Source organism: Brienomyrus brachyistius, unplaced genomic scaffold (genome assembly GCF_023856365.1).
Source record: "Brienomyrus brachyistius isolate T26 unplaced genomic scaffold, BBRACH_0.4 scaffold93, whole genome shotgun sequence".
Lineage (NCBI taxonomy): Eukaryota > Metazoa > Chordata > Actinopteri > Osteoglossiformes > Mormyridae > Brienomyrus > Brienomyrus brachyistius.
The window spans coordinates 468328-487941 of NW_026042368.1; the positions used below are offsets into that span (position 1 = coordinate 468328).

Consider the following 19614-nt stretch of genomic DNA (forward strand, 5'->3'; position numbering starts at 1 on the left):
AGCCTATTGACACTTGATAGAGGGATTTAATGGACAATAAAGAATGTGCATCCTATCTTATCCTGTAAGGCATTCAAGTTTGTCCATCAGCCCACAGGCCAGCAAGCAAAGGCAGTTTAAAGTTTATAAAAGTTTAGATGAATGCAAGTATTTTCTGGCTGATCATGTACACGGGACTGATTGCTTCCTAATCGTATAGTTTTTATTGTTTATCGTTTTATATGTTTTATCCTGATTAATTCTGCAAGGTTTTTGTGGTTTTTTGACCTCCCAAGAGCAACTTCGATTTCGTTTTGTTTTTAGTTCATACTTGGTTCAGGCAGAAGTTCTTTTGGTAAGTAGTAGTAAATTTATCGGATTTAAAATTTTAAATAAAAATAATAATTAAGTTCCGTTTCAACCCAAGTAACTTATTTTAGTGTACTCGGTACTTTATTGCATTTAACGGTACGCTAATTAATCTTTAAAGTTAAATACGCTATATAAATTTACTGGGCTGGGAGTACGGGGTCTTAGTGAGTTAGTTAATTATGGGGCCGGCTCAGTGTTGCGTTTGCAACATGTTTGCCCTTCTGGACGTTAGTGTCCAGTCGGACTTCATCTGCGAGCGATGTAAGCTAGTGGACTCGCTCATGGTCAAGGTTCGCGACCTTGAGGAGCAACCGGCTCTCATCCAATGCAACAGTGAGTTAGAGGAGCAAGTTAATACGCCTTTTAGGGAGAAGGTGTGTACGCCACTAGCCGGGAGGGGGGAGAATGAAGAGCAGAGAGGTCGAGAGAGCTGGGTGACCGTAGGTCGTAGACGCAGGAAAGGGCGTACACACGTTGCAGAGGCGGCATCACCTGAGGTGACTGTGTCGAACAGGTTTCAGGTTCTTCCAGCTTTAGAGCCGGAACGGACTGGGGAGGCAGGTGGGCCCTTGGGCACTGAGGAGCCCCCTCCCCCCAGGAAGAGGGAGGTTGTGGTAGTGGGGGATTCCATTATTAGGGGAGTAGACAGTTATGTGTGCACGCGTGATAGAGGGTCCCGTACGGTGTCTTGCCTGCCTGGTGCCCAGGTAGGAGACCTTCCAGATCGTGTGGATAAGCTTTTGGCCCCAGCTGGGGTGGATCCAGTTGTCGTGGTGCATGTTGGCACCAACGACATAGGCAAGGGTAGAAGGGCTGTTCTGCAGGATAAATTTATAGAAGTCGCCAATAAGCTTAGAAGCAGAACGTCCACGGTGGTATTCTCTGAAATACTCCCCGTGCCACGTGCAAGTCAGGCTAAGTTAGCTGAGATAAGGAAATTAAATGCGTGGCTAAAAGGATGGTGTAGGAAAGAGAGGTTTAGGTTTATGGGGCATTGGAGGACCTTCTGGAACAGGTGGGACCTGTTCAAGCCGGATGGGTTGCACCTGAACCAGAGGGGAACCAGTGTATTGGGGAGGCGTATGTGTAGAGTCGTTGAGGAATGTTTAAACTAGGGACTGGGGGGGCAGGGAGGTTAGTTAACTATGTCAGTGGGGGGAAACGGAAAGCCCCAAATAATCATTTTGTAAGTGGGCACCGTAATAGGCCTACCCTTTGTTGTCTGTATTTAAACGCCAGAAGTATTAGGAATAAAATTCATGATTTAGAGGCTTTTATCTCATCGGACTCTTATGATATTATAGGAATAACTGAAACGTGGTTGAGTGAAAAGGATGGACAAGAATATAATATGGATGGTTACACGTTGTTCCGTAAGGATCGTATAGGAAAAAAGGGAGGTGGTGTTGCAGTATATGTAAAGGAAAACTTGCAGGCAAGGGAACTTACTGATATAAATAAAACTACGGAAGCAATATGGGTAAAATTAGATGCTAAAAACTCAAATAGCCTAATTGTCGGTGTTTGTTACAGAAAACCTAATATAGCTGCTGAGGAAAGCAGATTGTTATACAGTGAGATTAGGACTATGAGCAATAAAAATGATGTGGTAGTTATGGGTGATTTTAATCTACCAGGAATGCAGTGGGACATTGTCACTGGCTCTTCAGAAAATGAACTGGAGATGGTGGAATTAGTACAGGATTGTTTTTTTACTCAGTTTGTTAACACCCCTACCAGGGGAGATGCCATTCTTGATCTTGTTCTCTCTAATAACCAGGACAGGATTGGTAAATTAGACGTTTTAGAACCACTTGACAGTAGCGATCATAACATGGTCAAATTTGAGGTTAAGTTTAGTGTTCGAAGAGCTAAGTCCAAATCAAAAATATATAATGTTAGGAAGGCTGACTTTAAGTGTATGAGACTAAAACTAGAAACTGTGAACTGGATGCAGTTAAATAACAAAACTGTTGAAGAGGCCTGGGAATTTTTTAAAAGCACATTATTGCAAGTGCAAGAGGACTTCATACCTGTTTCCAGCAAGAATAAATCTAGGAAATTGCAACCTAGGTGGTTTACTAGGGAAATAAAGCATAAAGTAAGGAGGAAAAGGGCTTTGTTCCAGCAATGGAAAATAACTGATGATGACAGAATTAAGCAGGAATATCTAAGTCTACAGGCTGAGTTAAAAAATGATATTAGACGAGCTAAAAGAAATGTCGAAAGGATGGTTGCATTGGAAGCTAAGGATGACGTTAAAAGTTTCTTCCAGTATTTTAACTCTAAAAGAGCTCTAAAACCTGAAATTACTAATCTGCAGGATAGTAAGGGTCTTATAATAGTAAACGACATTGATATAGCAAATGAGTTCAATGATAGTTTTGCACGGGTATTCACTGTTGAGGACCTTAGTAATTTACCAGTTATTACCTATCCAGCATTGTCTATAGCTAATATATATATAACTGAAGCAGATGTTTTGCAAAGCCTAGCTAAGCTCAAAATAAATAAATCACAGGGCCCTGATGGCATCTTACCTATAGTGTTAAAAGAGATGAGGGATATTATTTGCCGACCCTTAACTTTACTGTTTCAAAAATCCTTATCTGAAGGTGTGGTACCTTCGGATTGGAAGCACGCCTTCATAACGCCTATTTTCAAAAAAGGGGATAGAAGTAATTTGTCTAACTATAGGCCAATCAGTCTAACTTGTATAACTGGTAAAGTTATGGAGGCTATAATCAAAGAGAAAATGATAGATTACCTGGACTCCAATAACATTTTGCGGGATAGCCAGCATGGATTTAGAAGAGGTAGATCCTGTTTAACAAATCTGTTGGAGTTTTTTGAGGAAGCTACTCAGGAAGTTGATGATAAGAAGGCCTATGATGTCATCTACTTAGATTTCCAAAAGGCTTTTGATGTTGTCCCCCACAAGAGGCTCCTACTTAAACTCAAAGCGACTGGTATTTTAGGTACCGTAGCGACCTGGATTGATAACTGGTTAACAGATAGGAAACAGCGAGTAGTTATAAGAGGCACAATGTCACAGTGGGCTTGCGTTCATAGTGGGGTACCGCAGGGTTCGATTTTAGGACCACTATTGTTCCTAATTTACATAAATGATATGGATACCAATATATACAGTAAACTGGTGAAATTTGCAGATGACACCAAGGTGGGTGGTGTAGCAGATACTGAATTAGTGGCTCAGCAGCTACAGCGGGATCTTGATTTAATTAGTGACTGGGCCGATACCTGGCAGATGAAATTTAACGTCGATAAATGTAAGGTACTCCATCTAGGGAGCAGAAATATAAACTACAGGTATTTCATGGGTGTCACTGAAATAAAGGTAGCTGATCATGAGAAAGACCTTGGTGTGTATGTTGATGCTTCCATGTCCCATTCTCGCCAGTGTGGGGAAGCAATAAAAAAGGCCAATAGGATGTTGGGGTATATCTCCAGGTGTGTGGAGTTTAAGTCAAGGGAGGTAATGCTAAGATTATACAATTCCTTGGTGAGACCTCACCTAGAATATTGTGTGCAGGTTTGGTCACCATATCTTAAAAAGGACATTGTGGCCTTAGAAAAGGTGCAGCGTAGGGCCACAAAAATGATTCCTAGTCTTAGAGGAATGTCATACGAGGAACGGTTACTTGAGCTAAATCTGTTCAGTCTCAAGCAAAGGAGACTGAGGGGGGACATGATCCAGGTATATAAGATTCTAACAGGTTTGGATGCTGTTCAAGCAAATAGTTACTTCAGCATTAGTTTAAATACACAAACTCGTGGCCATAGGTGGAAATTAGCGGGAGAACACTTCAAGCTGGATTTAAGGAAGCACTTCTTTACACAGCGTGTAGTCAGAGTATGGAATACCCTTCCTGATAATGTAGTGCAAGCTGAATCCTTGGGTTCCTTTAAATCAGAGCTAGATAAGATTTTAACGACTCTGAGCTATTAGTTTAGTTCTCCCCAAGCGAGCTTGATGGGCCGAATGGCCTCCTCTCGTTTGTATAGTTCTTATGTTCTTATGTTCTTATGAAGAACAAGGTGTGACAGGGGATGATTTTGTGGACATTGGGGAGCAAGATGTTTACCTTTTGTTCCCCAAAAACTTCAGACTGAGGAAATCCCTAATTTCCATTTTAAAACTAAAGGCAAGTAAACTGTCTGTTTGATAGCAAGCTCTGTGTTTTTTGTGGTTTCACAGACATACTGCTGTCAGGTCATGGTTACAGAATATATCATATTTAGTTTCATGGTCTTTCCTTCAAGCAGTCTGGAGTGGAAGCAGAAGACTTCCTAAAAAATAAGCAGGGAAATCAGCGGCAACACCTGAACAAAAGAGATTCAGTGTAAGTATCACACAGTCCTGGAAATAGAAACTAAAGTGGACAGAGCTGTTAGAACACAGACAGTGCAGGTGGAAGTAGAATCAGCAGAATAAGTGGTTATCACATCAGAAATACTGCTACCATTCATTCTGCTCATTCTATGTCCACCTGCACTCCTGTCTATTCTAACGTTTTTGGTGCAAAACTGATATCTTTCTTTTTTCTACACGTCTCCACCAGGCTGTTGTAAGATCATCCCTGGGTGCATCAAAAATGTGGACCACTGCCTGCAAGGGAGCGGAAATTGACTGGAACCCTGTCATAAGCAAAGTCTGTACCTCATAAAACTGTTTAAAATCAATATTTCTAATCAAATAGTTTAATTTCTCTATTTTACTTTTTTACCACATAAAGCCCAATGAGGGCTTAAATTTTCAATCACCAAATAAAGTGTTTTAACAGAATATTTCATGTAATTTCAAGGTCACAGCAGAGTTGCCCTGCAGCCTCGTCGGCAAAGAGCAGGAAATTCTGAAAAAAGCCTTAAAAATGCTCCGAAACAGGAGGGAGGACCTCCGAAGGTCAGGAAAGGTAATACATACTGTACATAGGGAACCTGCAAGAAAGTTAAAATTATTCAAGGGCCTTGCAATCAAATTAAATCATGAATGTAATGTCCGGAATACAGACCTAGTCAGCCAAGGCTGAATAATGTTCCTGTTCTTGTTCTGCTTCACTTTCCTGACTTCTCATGTCGTGGCAAAACTTCATTTCTACTGATTCCATTGTCTAGATAGATAGATAGAAAACTTTATTAATCCCTCGGGTAGATTCCTCTGGGAAATTCGGATTCGGATTGTCTAGAAGAGAGAAGGACTTCAGCTTCACTCCAACGGTATGTAGCTTATCTGTATTTATACCTTATCATTGTGTAATATATATAGTAATACGTTTCATAATTTAGCTTGTAAAATATTGTGCAATCACCAGCCCAATTGATATTTTTGCCATCTTAATCCTCCCAGGATCAGTACAGTATATGTGCAAACATATTTTATGTCTTTACAGACATGTAAGACTGCTGAAAAAAGGTTGGAGAACAGTGGCCCTTGGAGGTAAAATGTGTTTTTACATTTTCCCAGTGCTGCTGCATGATTCACTGTACTGCAGTGTCAGGTTTCCCATTGCTCAGCACACATAATTTGGCTAAAGAACTTGATGATGTTACGATTATCAGTGTGTTGGCCAGTGAAACTGACAATGTGCTGAATTTTGGGAAATTTTGAAATGTATTATAAACACAGTATATTAATCTGCACAATGTAGCAAAACAGTCTGAAACGTAACTGAGATACAGAGGTTATACACTGATCAGCCATAACATGTGAAGCGAATAACATTGATTATTTGGTTACAGTGGCTTCTGACTGTGGGGGGGTTATATTAGGCAGCAGGTGGATGCTTTGTCCTTGAAGCTGATGTGTTGGAAGCAGAAACAATGTGCAAGTGTAAGGATGGGAGTGACTTTGATATGGGCCATTTGGTGATGGCTAGAGAGCTGGATCATAACCCCCAGCTCTTGTGAGATGGTCCTGCAGTGGTCAGCAGGTTCATGGTGGGGCCCAGGCTCACCTTTGCCGCCAAAATAGCCATGACTCATCAGGGCGTGGATTCCTCTAGACCTCTGAAGGTTTGCTGTACTATCTGACATGTAATGAGCCTCCGTCACCCGTTCACATATTTCCCTACAGTTTTGGAGATGCTGTGACCGAATCATCAAGCCATCACAACTTGGCCCTTGTCACTCAAATCTTTAGGCTTGTCCACTTTTCTGCATCCCAGTATATCCTACACATTGCTTATTTGCTGCCTAATAGGTCCCACCTACTAGCAGGTGCCACTATTACCAGGTAATCAATATTATTCACCTGTTAGTGGGCGCAGTGTTTGACAAATACAGTTTAAAATATCAGTCATTTAACCTAATTCCGAAATATTAAATGTGGAATGGAAATAATGGAAGCTATTGCTTGTGTGGAGTGAACTGAACTTAATTTTGAACAATGTTTCAAATTGCTACATACCTGAAATGTTTGTGGTTTCTTGTAGAAAGAACAGAAGCACTTGAGGTTTGCCTCCAGGACATCACACCTCCTATTAAGCACCTTTACAAAGTAAGTAATTTCCTTGAAATATCATCAAAATATTTTTTTTCTGGACAGCTCTAAGACTGGGTTTCCGTGGGACATTATTAGGATTAGAAGTAATTAAACCAATTTGGTCTTACATAGCATTAAAAATGGTTTAATTGACAAACAACGCCTTAAATGGCTTTAAAAAGCATGACGCTTTATTGTCATGTACATTAAACATTTAATATACACACAGGACCAGTTGGCTAAATTCTCCAACCTGTGATTGGCTGGTTTGTGATGCTTGTGGATATCACTGTGCTCTCAGAATGGAGTCACAAATATCCCAGTGTAAAATATACGGTGTTAAGGGGGAATTTGCTTCTGGGTTAATTAGTGACAATTGCAAATGTTTTGTGTTGATTCTTCAGCTTCATATACAGATTCGCAGATTCATAATTACCACAGAAGGGGAAGTAAAGTCTGTTCTATTTAAAAGCCAGACATGTTAAATTACTGCAGGGCACATTAACCTGTCCACAGTGCCTGTTGTATGAGAGCATCATGATTATTAATAATATACACTGTATTTCAAAAGGACCTGTGGGATTAAAACTGAGGGTTATTAAGACACACCTTGCTTATACCTCTATACCACTGTGAGTCCAAGTCCTCACCCAGCATTTACTGACACAGGTTAATGTAAAGAAACATCAGCACATTTTAACATGGCCACGATTCCATCTTTAGCAAATACCTTATATATATAACATAATATGGATTTGCACACACCCTCAAAAACCCTGTAATAACAAGAATAAGGCTATATAAACTCTTTCACTGGCTGGTTTGTTTTTTATCTCATACATCTTACTGACTGATCCGAATGTCAATACATTTTGATGTACAAGTTGTAGTAATTGCATGTTTGAAGAAGCTCCATCCTCCTAATATTTTTTTCTTCTTTACCATCATAGGCAGGAGAAAGAGTGAAATGGAGGAAAAAATACATAGATGGGTCAAGTAAGCAGCAGGAGCAAAGAGCAGAAGAGGAAATAGGAAAGAAGAAGGGAGAGGAAAAGAGAGAGAGAGGAGAGAAGACAGATGAGGAGGGAAAAGCAGTGGAAGAAGGAAGCAACAAATGTAAAGGAGGAAGAGGCTATGAAGACGGAGCTTATAGCCCAGCGAAGGCTTTCCAAGCCCAAGGGGGCAAGCGGCCGGTAAAAGGAAGGAAGCAACAAACGTAAAGGAGGAAGAGGCTATGAAGACGGAGCTTATAGCCCAGCGAAGGCTTTCCAAGCCCAAGGGGACAAGCGGCCGGTAAAAGGAAGGAAGCAACAAACGTAAAGGAGGAAGAGGCTATGAAGACGGAACTTATAGCCCAGCGAAGGCTTTCCAAGCCCAAGGGGACAAGCGGCCGGTAAAAGGAAGGAAGCAACAAACGTAAAGGAGGAAGAGGCTATGAAGACGGAGCTTATAGCCCAGCGAAGGCTTTCCAAGCCCAAGGGGGCAAGCGGCCGGTAAAAGGAAGGAAGCTTTTCTCATTGTAATTCATTCATGCATGATAATAAAACAATACGTTTGTCATACTGGTTTGTGATTTATTATGCTTTATTTTTACATAAACATTTGAGCACACAATTAAAATTAAGTGGCGATATAAGGATATTTTAAGTGCTTAAGAACTTAAAACAGTCTTAAATAATCACTTAAATAATAAAAATTCATAGGTGAAATAAAGAATTTTAATGGTTTGTGGACCCCTATAATAATATTAAACTCCCTTTATTAGAATTGAGGACAGATGTAAGTAATTTTAAGTAGTAATGGAACCTTGCAATACTCTTAAACTGCCCCTTAATTAATCAGAATTAAAGGGCAATGTTATGTAATTACAGACCTTGAAACAATCTTAAATTGCCCCTTAATTTATAAAAAAGGGGTGAAATAAGGATTTTTTGAGAGTAAATTTAAGAGGCAAATTTGAAAAAGTAAAGAGGAAATTCAGTAGTTTTACCCCTTAATTGGCCTTAATCATTGCACCTTTTCCCTTAATTTCACATATAGCAATAATTAAGGACAAAATTAACGTAATTTTAATTTTAAAAATTAAGGGGTTTGATTTCGTAGTGTAAGTACGTGTAAGTACGTAGTGTAAGATATAGTAAAACACTTACTAACTGGTAATGCACGTTGCATTACGTTAAATGACCACTTTACCTGCTACTTACCAGTTTTGTCACTTACCGTTTTTCAGAAGCACACCGGAGTTAAACTTACGCCGCGTTATTTACCGGCACTTCTAACACCATTTGCGGCCACTAACTCATAGGTGGCAGTAACACTGAAATTACTCTTTCTGCGTCAAAATAAGGTAATACTGTGATTTTGATACTTTATCATTTCCTTTAACTTAACCGTATCTTTTCCTCCGTCTCTGCTTATTGATATTTAGGAGAGTATCAGATATAAATTAACGATGCAAAATTATCAAACCACAGACACGACACTGAAGAGATGACAAAGACACAGTTTGAAAAGTAAGTATATGTTTTATTGTAAAGCTCTTATCTTATTTTAACTTAGCCTATCATATGATATTTTAACTTATTGTCTATCTTATTGTATTTTAACTTATCATATGTTAACTTAGCCTATCTTTTCCTATCCTATCTGACATCTATAATAATACTTAAACAGTATCTCTATTATCCTTCCTACCCCGGCCATAACCCACAAGTCCGTCAGGAACAATGTCTCTGTCCTTCCTCCGTCCCTGGCCATAACCCATAAGTCCATGTATTCTTGTCTGGAGTTGCTGCTCCACCGATGGCTGACGCTGCCCCTGGCCTCTCTCTGCTCGCAGGGCGCAGGAGCCGTTGCTGTCTGTCCGATGGAGGAACTTCAGCTGGGGCCTCTTCCTGGTCGCTCCTGCTTCCTCCAGGGGGGGTGGCCTGTCCCTCGCGCTCCATGGACGACTCCTCTGGCCACGGAAACTTTCTTCGGTTCCAGTCTGGGACAGCCGATTGTTAAAACAAGGAAAGATGATTGATATAACACATTTTAAGCTCGAATTAAAGTGTTCTAATAAGGTCTCTTAAGCCAGTGCTTTACCTTCGGTATGTAAGACACCCTCCATGTCGATCCGGGCTTGTCCGTGTCATCCTTCTTAATGATCTTCACCATGTCCACCCTCTCGCCGATGTTCTTCTCCAGTGCCTCATTTTTTGGGGAAAAAGTTCCCCCTTCCTTAGGTGTTATTTTAACTTTGATTTTAATTTTAATTTTAATCTTAACAACTTTAATTTCTTGCTTGTCCATTTTTTAAAATGCTGTGAGTTTTCCAAATGCAAACTGTCTCTCAGATGATCGTAAGAAGTTTGAGAACATAAGTACATGTGATTCAAAAGTAACCAAGCTGTTGTCACGGACGCCTATTCGTACCATAACAGACGATGCGATCCTCTGCAGCTCGTCGGTGACTTTCGGCCGCGTTCGGCTCCGACTGACCGGTCGTAGGTCCGATTCGGCTGTAAGCAGGTTGCCAACTCTGACGCATCTGGCGCGAGACTCGGGCTTTCAGACTCAAACGCACACAGCAATAAATCTTATGGAGAATCTCTATTAATCCATTTAAAACCTAAAACTGGCTACATCAAAAGTGTTTGGGCAGTTTGCAAATCCTGAAGACTATTTACAAGGTAATAAAACCGTTTTATAAATGTGAATACGTGTGTAGACTTGTCTCGAATTGCACGGTAATTTCTTGTCATAGCGTGAATGCACATAAAATAAATACGCATTTGCGCTGCTACAACAAGGAATTGCCACGCGTGTACGGGGAATGCGTACTTGCGTACCATGCAGTTATGTGATCCTGATCATATGTATAGTATATTGTACAATAAATGCTATAACATTTAAGTCGTATTGTTAGGTCTTTTTTAATCATAAATTTCTTAGTTCATTCCTGCCGACAGTTGGGGCAGAGACTGTCATATGCTCTGGGTCATACTCACAGCCAAACGCGGCGCAACAGTGAAAGATTTACAAATGTGACAAAAGGTCTTCTGTGTGTCAATTAATTCCTACATAGAGCTTTTATCCCGTTTACATGAAAAGCTGTAGTTATGTTGCCCCTGACAATTCCAAATTTCTATTTGCAGCAAACTGACAAACCGAATAAGCCCAGGACACTGGAAAATACTTGAAAAACATGGTAAAGTGGATTTCAGCATTTTCTGTCGTTACATTTGTATTAGAATTGTAACAAATGTCTTCGTTAATACTATATTGTATTTCGCAGGATGTTCCTCATCAGATTGGTTCTGTGGACTGTGGTGTGTTCATGTTGATTGTTGTCACGTCACGAATCGGGGAAACAAAGGATTTATTGGGGAAACCAGCTAGGAACACGGGGCAATAGAAGTAGCGACTTAAATGACATGATTGGGGAAACATATTTTGAAGCGGAGTTAAATACATAGGACTAATGAAAACAACTGGAAACAGCGAATGACATCGGGGTTCCACACGAGGTTAACGAGGGGGCGTGGCACACGGGAGGATCGGACGAGCGGCGCATGACAGACCACCTTGAATTGTTGGACTTGTGATACAGAGAATGTATTGAAGTTTTCCCCCCTCCCCTCCCTTTTATCAGTATGCACTCTGCATGGCCTTGGTGTGTCTTGAGTATTACAAAATGCACCATGAACTGTCTATATTATATGTCTGTATTATATTTTTATTTATGTCATAATATGTGAATTTGATCTGTTGTTTTTCAGTGAGTTGGAGGGATTTGACAAAAACATCCTTTTAGAAATGTGTGAGGAAGTAAGTTCTTTTCTTTTTGACAAGTAGTGTATCTGTCAGGTTTGCGATGCAACAGAGAAATTAAATATTTTATTTCACTCCTCAGGGTCAAGACTCTGGTCTCCAGCTCACCGCTCTCTGTTATATTTCCATAGCCATGTTGTCCGATAGTAACATTGAATTTTTCTATGCTATAGTTTTTTATGTTTAATCATTGCATGCTATATAAATTATTATAAATAATAGTTTATTTTCTTTGTGACGTGTCTGTGCTTAATAGTATTAAATAAGAGTTAAAACAACGGCAGTTTCCTCAGTATTGTATTTCATGAACTGATACTTCCCCAACAAAACCCATGTTTGCGTTCAAGCCTCTGTCATGGTTTGTGCATAATATTTGCAACAACCATTATGAAATTTTTGCAGAATATGTACTACAAGCCTCTCCAGTTGCAGCCACACCCATATCCAAATTCACATATAAGGTATATTTGTATATTTGTGTTTCCAAGGTACCAACATTCCTACAGAACCATGTTACATAATATATCCAAATATAGGGAATTTCAGTGTGAGCCCTGATGCATTATGCATACTGCTTTCAAATCTGTGATCAAAGCACTGACTTCAAAAAACACGTAGACCATTACGTCTGTAAAAGGTGAAAACACTGCATGTCAAGCGCCCCCTACTGGCTAGCTGCAGTACCATTATTAGCACCACGCATTCCCATGTGTTTCAGTGGTAAGAGGCGATTTTCCACATCACTTTCATGTCTTTCCAACCACATAATGACAAACCATTTCTTCTCAATGTATTATTAGTTATGTAATTAATGTAATCTAAAAATGAACGTCACTAATACTTTTATTACAATTAATTTGCATATTTTGAAAATCTATACTTTTCTTCAAGACAATAGTGCAGCTTCTATCCCAAGCACAATTCACATTATTACTTAAAAGCTTATTGACCCCCTGATTCTGGTATCAGTTACTTTTCAGTATTTTCAAGTAAACATTATCTGTGCTGTATTTGTATGATGAAACCAATCCTTGAGTCCAATATAAAATAACTGAAATAAACACACAGTGATTCAAACTTCTGCATTTTTTAATTTTGTTTTGTCTTTCAATAAAAGCTGAAAAGGCTAAAAAGTAAATGCTGGTGTTATCAAAAACTATGTCATATAACTATATTCCAGATTTATTACAGCCAAACACATCTCGGAGCTCCGAGGAACCTCCTTCTCCTTACATTTGGGGAAGATGGTGGCGCAGGAGGTAGTGCTGTCGTTTAGCAACCAGAGAGTTGCAGGTTCGAGCCCTGGTTTCTCGTGACCCCATCAAAGTGTCCTTGAGCAAGACACTGAACCCCAAATTGCTCCCGGCGTGCAGGTTGGCGCCTTGCATGGCAGCCTCCGCCACCGGTGTGTGGATGGGTGAATGTGAGGCATGAATTGTAAAGCGCTTTCAGTTCTCATAAAAGTAGAAAAGCACATTTACCATGTGTGTTTTGGATTTGGATTGTATTGGTGTGTAGTCAATCGCTCATGTACATACTCAATCGCAGTAACATTTTCACAGGAATTTGGGAGGTTGAAGTGCTAATTCCATGGGGGTGTATTCAGTGGGAAAGGTGTGTATGTAGGACATGTCCCCCCCCCCCCACTTCGTGGTATTAGATATTCTGTTTCCCCCCCCCCCGTGTGTTAAGTACTGGGTTTGCTCTTGCGTGTTTAATAAAAGATTGTACTACACTGCTTGTCCTGGCATATTGCCTGTGGTTTGAGGGGAGGTTAATCTGTGTGTGTGACCGTGAGTGACGCGACATGTGTGCTACAGTATACATCCAGTATGTAACTGTATAAAGTAAAACTCACTGTGTAATATAAAATGTAAATGGATACTGTAATATGAAGCATTGCAGTAAGAGGACAATATTACAGTACAGGGCACATTGTTGGATTACATACCTGTTGGCTCTATGAAATGTTTGAATGGTTGAGGACATGGTTGTTCTCCCATCATTCGGCCAACCAGCCTCAGCCATTGTAAGGCCATGATTGTGGACCTAAATATATATATACAGTACTGTGCAAAAGTCTTAGGCAGGCAAAGAAGGCAGGCACCTCATACAGCTAGTCAATCTCTCACTGACTTTTTGAACCAATATATTTAATTATTTAATTGAGCTGTTGGTGAAATTTAACAAAATCGTGGAATGGCTGATGTGCCCCTGAAGACAAGTTTGGGAACTGAAGCGGTGTTCATCTAGCCATCCAACTAGATATCAGTAACTTTTTAGAAAACAGAAGAAATTATTACTAGTTTTTATTGTGTTACTCTTAATTTGCACACATTCTAATGTTAAATTGTATTTTTTGTTCTAAGCCAAAGTACACTTGCTACCCAGATAAACAGCTTTAAACATTTCCTTGGACTGCCTAAGACTTTTGCACAGTACTGTACTGTATATGGTAATGCTAAATTGATAACTCCTATCAGTGTTGTGTTTATGGGAAATATGCAAAATTTGCTGATGCAGTCTTCTCAGTTGCCCCTTTATCCGCCTTACTTACTGTTGCTATGCCTGCTATGTGATCACTCTGCGTGCCTTAATTATATTATGGGGTTTTATTATTAATTTATTCATAATCATTGTTATTTTTTCAACCTCTGTGTGGCCATAATATTTTTGGTTTTATAGTTACAGTCATGTGGATTAATCTATTTGTGGCCATAATATTTTGGGTTTTATAGTTACAGTCATGTGGATTAATCTATTTTCTCTGTGTTTTACCATGAAGAACAAGGTGTGACAGGGGATGATTTTGTGGACATTGGGGAGCAAGATGTTTACCTTTTGTTCCCCAAAAACTTCAGACTGAGGAAATCCCTAATTTCCATTTTAAAACTAAAGGCAAGTAAACTGTCTGTTTGTTAGCAAGCTCTGTGTTTTTTGTGGTTTCACAGACATACTGCTGTCAAGTCATGCTTACTGAATATATCATATTTAGTTTCATGATCTTTCCCTCAATCAGTCTGGAGTGGAAGCAGAAGACTTCCTAAAAAATAAGCAGGGAAATCAGCGGCAACACCTGAACAAAAGAGATTCAGTGTAAGTATCACACAGTCCTGGAAATAGAAACTAAAGTGGACAGAGCTGTTAGAACACAGACAGTGCAGGTGGAAGTAGAATCAGCAGAATAAGTGGTTATGACATCAGAAATACTGCTACCATTCATTCTGCTCATTCTATGTCCACCTGCACTCCTCTCTATTCTAACGTTTTTGGTGCAAAACTGATATCTTTCTTTTCTCTACACGTCTCCACCAGGCTGTTGTAAGATCATCCCTGGGTGCATCAAAAATGTGGACCACTGCCTGCAAGGGAGCGGAAATTGACTGGAACCCTGTCATAAGCAAAGTCTGTACCTCATAAAACTGTTTAAAATCAATATTTCTAATCAAATAGTTTAATTTCTCTATTTTACTTTTTTACCACATAAAGCCCAATGAGGGCTTAAATTTTCAATCACCAAATAAAGTGTTTTAACAGAATATTTCATGTAATTTCAAGGTCACAGCAGAGTTGCCCTGCAGCCTCGTCGGCAAAGAGCAGGAAATTCTGAAAAAAGCCTTAAAAATGCTCCGAAACAGGAGGGAGGACCTCCGAAGGTCAGGAAAGGTAATACATACTGTACATAGGGAACCTGCAAGAAAGTTAAAATTATTCAAGGGCCTTGCAATCAAATTAAATCATGAATGTAATGTCCGGAATACAGACCTAGTCAGCCAAGGCTGACTAATGTTCCTGTTCTTGTTCTGCTTCACTTTCCTGGCTTCTCATGTCGTGGCAAAACTTCATTTCTACTGATTCCATTGTCTAGAAGAGAGAAGGACTTCAGCTTCACTCCAACGGTATGTAGCTTATCTGTATTTATACCTTATCATTGTGTAATATATATAGTAATACGTTTCATAATTTAGCTTCTAAAATATTGTGCAATCACCAGCCCAATTGATATTTTTGCCATCTTAATCCTCCCAGGATCAGTACAGTATATGTGCAAACATATTTTATGTCTTGACAGACATGTAAGACTGCTGAAAAAAGGTTGGAGAACAGTGGCCCTTGGAGGTAAAATGTGTTTTTACATTTTCCCAGTGCTGCTGCATGATTCACTGTACTGCAGTGTCAGGTTTCCCATTGCTCAGCACACATAATTTGGCTAAAGAACTTGATGATGTTACGATTATCAGTGTGTTGGCCAGTGAAACTGACAATGTGCTGAATTTTGGGAAATTTTTAAATGTATTATAAACACAGTATATTAATCTGCACAATGTAGCAAAACTGTCTGAAACGTAACTGAGATACAGAGGTTATACACTGATCAGCCATAACATGTGAAGCGAATAACATTGATTATTTGGTTACAGTGGCTTCTGACTGTGGGGGGGTTATATTAGGCAGCAGGTGGATGCTTTGTCCTTGAAGCTGATGTGTTGGAAGCAGAAACAATGTGCAAGTGTAAGGATGGGAGTGACTTTGATATGGACCATTTGGTGATGGCTAGAGAGCTGGATCATAACCCCCAGCTCTTGTGAGATGGTCCTGCAGTGGTCAGCAGGTTCATGGTGGGGCCCAGGCTCACCTTTGCCGCCAAAATAGCCATGACTCATCAGGGCGTGGATTCCTCTAGACCTCTGAAGGTTTGCTGTACTATCTGCCATGTAATGAGCCTCCGTCACCCGTTCACATATTTCCCTACAGTTTTGGAGATGCTGTGACCGAATCATCAAGCCATCACAACTTGGCCCTTGTCACTCAAATCTTTAGGCTTGTCCACTTTTCTGCATCCCAGTATATCCTACACATTGTTTATTTGCTGCCTAATAGGTCCCACCTACTAGCAGGTGCCACTATTACCAGGTAATCAATATTATTCACCTGTTAGTGGGCGCAGTGTTTGACAAATACAGTTTAAAATATCAGTCATTTAACCTAATTCTGAAATATTAAATGTGGACTGGAAATAATGGAAGCTATTGCTTGTGTGGAGTGAACTGAACTTAATTTTGAACAATGTTTCAAATGGCTACATACCTGAAATGTTTGTGGTTTCTTGTAGAAAGAACAGAAGCACTTGTTTGCCTCCAGGACATCACACCTCCTATTAAGCACCGTTACAAAGTAATTTCCTTGAAATATCATCAAAATATTTTTTTTCTGGACAGCTCTAAGACTGGGTTTCCGTGGGACATTATTAGGATTAGAAGTAATTAAACCAATTTGGTCTTACATAGCATTAAAAATGGTTTAATTGACAAACAACGCCTTAAATGGCTTTAAAAAGCATGACGTTTTATTGTCATGTACATTAAACATTTAATATACACACAGGACCAGTTGGCTAAATTCTCCAACCTGTGAGTGGCTGGTTTGTGATGCTTGTGGATATCACTGTGCTCTCAGAATGGAGCAGTGTTGTGCAAGTTCACACTTTTCATGATCTAGTTCAAAGTTCAGTTCATACATGCTCAAAGTGAACTGTTCACATTCATAGCTCACAATTTAAATTTTTGAACTAGTTCAAAGTTCAGTTCATTTTATTTTTAGGTGCAATATATAGTCTAAATCAAAATTTATTTTGTTTTAACATATATCTATAACCTACCTACATTCTTGCATATATGGACATGTATAGACAAAGGACACAAAATATGATTCTTATTTATGGTTTATTTATCTCTTGCCCCAATACTAGACAAGGGAAGGAAAAGAAAAGTACTGTAAACACATATCGGCATCATATCCATCTCAAATGAAAACTAGACAGAACAGAATATTTATTATTCAGCAAAATATCTCTTTAGTTTTATTTAAAAAAAAAAAAAAAACTCTCACGCTTCTTGAAGGTGTGTGGCACCATCTCACTGAACTATTAAAAATAAAAACTTTCACATACAGAAGCCATTGTTGTAGTAAGTAATGAACACTCCACAGACCATGCCTACGGCTTCAGTCCAAACTGTTTTTTGTTCACGTTTAACAGCAGTTGCTTTTCAAAGTTGGCATCTCCCAATCGGTTTCTCCTGGGCCTAATTATCTGGCCACCAGTATTGAAGAGTCTCTCCACTGGAGCACTTGATGGGATTGCTGTGTTATATTTGATGAAGAGCTTCTTCAGTTTGGGCAGCAGCATGTATTCAGTAAACTCGTCAGTGGTTGGGGCGTCCAGATAGATGTCCACCTCAGACTTATTGACAGCTGATGGGCTTTGCTTGAACTTAAAAAAGGATGAAGCACTCTTTTTCCCCTCTAGGTCATCAGGGGGTTAAAATAAAGGTTTGGATGAGGGGGCGGCATGCCGTCAGACCTGGTGTAGCTGTAGGCTTTGAACTCTCATCCAACAGACCATCCAAATCATTTTTCAATTGCACAATGGTAGGAGCCAGGTAGCCGAGGAATGTGTTTTTTTCCCCCTGAAGGATGTTCAGAGCACATGCCAAGGGACCCATCACACTCACAAACTTGTTGATGAAGTCTATTTCCTCTGGAGTGAATCGACGAAGCCCAAACTCATCACAGATGGTGTGCAGAAGGAGTCTGTCATACTCAGGAGTGGCATCCAATGGCACTGTTAGATTGCTGGTCTGGGGAGTCAAGGTGGCTATGTGAGCCAGGCGCTGCATTGAGAGGAACATAGAATTCCAACGTGTGTCGTTCGGAGTGACAAAGCCAATCTTTAGCTTTTACTCAACAAAATCTGAGGCTTTCGCACTCCTTTTCACCCTATTCCACAGAGCAGATGCCTTGGAAAATACAGGCCTCGCTAATTTGTTGTACAGCCTATCCGTTACATTCTTTGCATCTGTGGCAACAAGATTTAAAGTATGGGCCATGCACCTTCTATGAGGTGGGAGGCAGGGATCCTCTAACTCTGACAGAGGTGCAGGCTCAAGACCATCGTCCTCATCATCGGAGCTCTCAGCAGGGGTAGATCCTGTGTCACTGCCTTCAGTCACCTCATCAGCTGCTCTAATAACAACACTGTCTCCAAAACAGCTGAATGCTTTGACGAAATTGAAGCATTGTCAGTCACTGTGCACACAATTTTGTTTTGAATTTTAAATTCCTTGTACACATCCGTCAGCACTTTAGCCAGGACATCATATGTGTGTGACCCTCTGACACGACGACATGCAAGGGCTGCTGATCTCCTGAGTGACACATCATTTTTATCAAGCCAATGAATTGTGATGCCCATGAATCCTTTGTTGACAGCTGACCAGCAGTCAGCTGTTGTGCATACAAAGTCAAGCTCAGCAAGTTCAGCTTTTAAATTACTGATAACCTCAATGAATTCCTTATTCATTAGTCCCTGCACCTGTCTTCTTGAGGGCACATGTCTGCCTGGTTGCAAACCAGTTACTAGTTTTATGAAGGAGGGTTTTTCAACCTTACTCAGTGGCTGTAAATCTCCAACAATGTAGTCTATTATTAATCTGTCTACCTGTTGCTGGGAGATTATACCCCTGAAGGCAGCAGGCAGTGTGACTTGAGTCGTTTGGGGACTTTGGCTGGGGGTTTTGCCCTTCCCTCTATGACCTTGAAGGGCTTGCATATATGCTTTCACGCTGGACGAATGCTTCAACTCAACGTGTCTTTTCAAATTGGAAAATGAGGTCATTGATGTTCTAACTTGTTTTTTCAGCGCAGGTGGACAAAGCTTGCACAGAAAGGTTAGGTTTTTACCGTCAGAGTCTCTGTGAAACAGTGTGTAAAATGCCCGTAAATTGTCAAAGTTACAGCCAGCATCATCCGTGTTTTCTGTGCCAGCTCCACTAGTGGTTGAGCTTTCCTCCTCTGCGCTTGCCATGGTTACTGCTGCAGCAGTTCGCTTCGCGCTCATGCGTTGCCAAGGCTGTGCCCTTTGAGAAGTGTGTGTGTGCGCATTATGG

The 19614-nt window shown here is 40.2% G+C and overlaps 2 long non-coding RNA genes across 2 annotated transcripts; both read left to right on the forward strand.

The window, feature by feature from the left end:
- Positions 1-4631: 4631 nt before the first annotated feature.
- LOC125727333 (uncharacterized) lies at positions 4632-5281 on the forward strand. Its single transcript, XR_007388699.1, has 3 exons — positions 4632-4715; positions 4935-5024; positions 5178-5281. It is a non-coding gene; the product is annotated as an uncharacterized LOC125727333 (long non-coding RNA).
- A 9707-nt stretch (positions 5282-14988) lies between these two features.
- On the forward strand, positions 14989-15550 carry LOC125727334 (uncharacterized). The gene is made up of 3 exons (XR_007388700.1): positions 14989-15073; positions 15227-15334; positions 15537-15550. It is a non-coding gene; the product is annotated as an uncharacterized LOC125727334 (long non-coding RNA).
- Positions 15551-19614: the final 4064 nt, after the last annotated feature.